This window comes from Physeter macrocephalus, chromosome 3 (genome assembly GCF_002837175.3).
Source record: "Physeter macrocephalus isolate SW-GA chromosome 3, ASM283717v5, whole genome shotgun sequence".
Taxonomy (NCBI): domain Eukaryota; kingdom Metazoa; phylum Chordata; class Mammalia; order Artiodactyla; family Physeteridae; genus Physeter; species Physeter macrocephalus.
In genome coordinates, this window is record NC_041216.1 from 16,073,796 (window position 1) to 16,076,228 (window position 2,433).

The following is a 2,433-nucleotide window of genomic DNA, read 5'->3' on the forward strand; positions in this document are numbered from 1 at the left end:
CGGCAGGCGGACGCGCAACTACTGCGCCACCAGGGAAGCCCTAGAGCTTTTATTTTTAGAGCTTCCACCAGGATTAGTTTGAAACTGAATCTAAGCCAATCTTGGTATCTTTTGTTTCTCCTCTCTCTCTTTCTGTTCTCCCCCCACCACCCCCGTTTTGGCAAATTATCTCTTTGCTCTGTCTTCCTGGGAGCCTCACCTTGGCCCACTCCTTTCTCTCTCAGGGAAAGGCGGGGTTTCAGCTACTTCTGCCAATTTGATGGAGGTTTTCAAGGTAAAGTAAGGATCCAGAGGAGCCGCCTTGGGGTGCAGTCAGGCCTATGGAAAGGGGGTACCGGGTTTGAGAACTGTCAGAGGTTGGTTTCTCACTGGAGGCTGTGTTGGGGATAGCCAAGGGGGTCCTGACAAATATTAGCAAATAATAATAATTGCTAATGAAGCCACCTCCTCAGAGCAGGCCTCTCCTGCCACCCTTGTTAAAGTAGACATTCAGTCACTGTATCACACCACTTAATTCTGGTTCTCTGCAAATCCCTTATGACTTTTGGACATGTTTCTAATTGTTTATTGTCTTTCTCCCCTTCTTCTAGAGTGTGAACTCCATAAGAGCAGAGACCTTGTCTGTCTTGTTCACTGGTGTAGCTTCAGCGCCTTCCACAGTGTCTGGCACATGGTGGGCGCTCAGGGTACCGTGTGCGTCAGGCATCGCGCTAAGCCTTTGCATACATTGTCTCATCTAATCCTTACAACCACCCTATGCGATGGGCACTTCTGTTATGCTTGTTTTAGAGATGAGGAAACTGAGGTACGAAGTGATTAAATAAGTGACTCAAGCTGCAGGGCCTGGGAGTGGTAGAGCTGGAACTGGGGTCTGATCTGACAGCATAGCCTGGGTACCCAAGCACTTGACAGGGGCTATTGGTGGCAGGAGGGCCCTTTGGTGCCAGTTGTAACTACAGAGCTTACTATAGCCCAAAGGATGGCACACTTGTCTGTGTACCTGTCCGCCCACCTCCTGAAAGGCTGTGGAGTTTCTGTCAGCTGTGTTGCAACTCACAGGTAAAGGGCCGTGGGGGTGACTCATGCTGGCTGGGCTCAGGTGGAGGCTGGGATTCCAGGCAGCATGTCTGTGCTCGCTGGGCTCTTTAAAATGGGACCTTTCCCTCTACCTCTGGATCTTGCGTCTTTAATCACCCGCACCCATCTGCGGAGATCAGCAGAGGCCCAGATCATGGGGCAGAGGGTTTCTATGTCTCCACACGTGGAAGGCTCCAGAAGGCACCCTGGATGAGATGGAGGGACTAGTGGTCTGGGGTAGGTAGGCAGGGTACCATGAGCCAGTTTATACGGTCACCAGACCCCTCCAACAGGAGCTAAGCCTCCCAATATGGAGGTACTGGCTGCTGTAGGCCTTCGTTGAAAGACTCAGAGACGCCAAGGTTTTAGACACTACCCAAGCTTTGCTCCCGCTCCTGCCCCTCTCCTCCTCTGTAGCATGGGCATGGCCCAGAGCTGGGCTGGGCTGGCATCTCTTCCCCTTCTCAGATTGGCCCAGTTCTTGGTTTCTTGGCAGAGGAGATTGGAAACAGAGACAATGCAATCATATGTGACATAATAATTATATTCACAATAATAGTAAATAATGATGGCTGCTATTTATTTCATGTTTGCATTTTGCAAACACAGTGCTGAGAGTTACCTGTGTCATCTGATAGTATTGCTCTGAGACTGGCAGACCTGCATTGAAATCCCAGCCCAACCACTTACTGGCTGTGTGATGTTGGGCAAGTGACCTAAGCTTTCTGAGCCTGTTTCCTCACCTGTAAATGGTTATAAAGTTAGTATCCCCCTCATAGGCTTATTGTGAGAATTAAATGAGATAATGTATGTGAAGTGCATTGTGCAGCACCTGGCACAGAGCACTCAGTAATTGTTAGGAAAGCTTTTTTTTTCCCTCATTTAATTCTCATTTAAACCCAGTGAGGAAGCTGTTACCTCACTTTACAGGCAAAGAAACTGAGACTCAGAGGGGTTAAATGATTTGTCAAGAGTCAAAAGCTAATTAAGTGAAAGAGTTGAGATCTGAACCCACATCTTTCTGCCTCCACTCTTGTAGAACTAGACTAAGTTAGGAATTATCCTGGGTTCAAGTTCTGCCCAACCACTGGCCGCTTGCCAGCTGTGTGACTGGGTAAATCTCTTTTCTCAGAGCCTTGGTTTCCCTCTCTATAAGACAAGATTAGTCCCACCTCCTAGAGACATGGAAATAAAAACAAAAATAAACAAATGGGACCTAATGAAACTTAAAAGCTTTTGCACAGCAAAGGATACCATAAACAAGACCAAAAGACAACCCTCAGAATGGGAGAAAATAGTTGCAAAGGAAGCAACTGACAAAGGATTAATCTCCAAAATGTATAAGCAACTCATGCA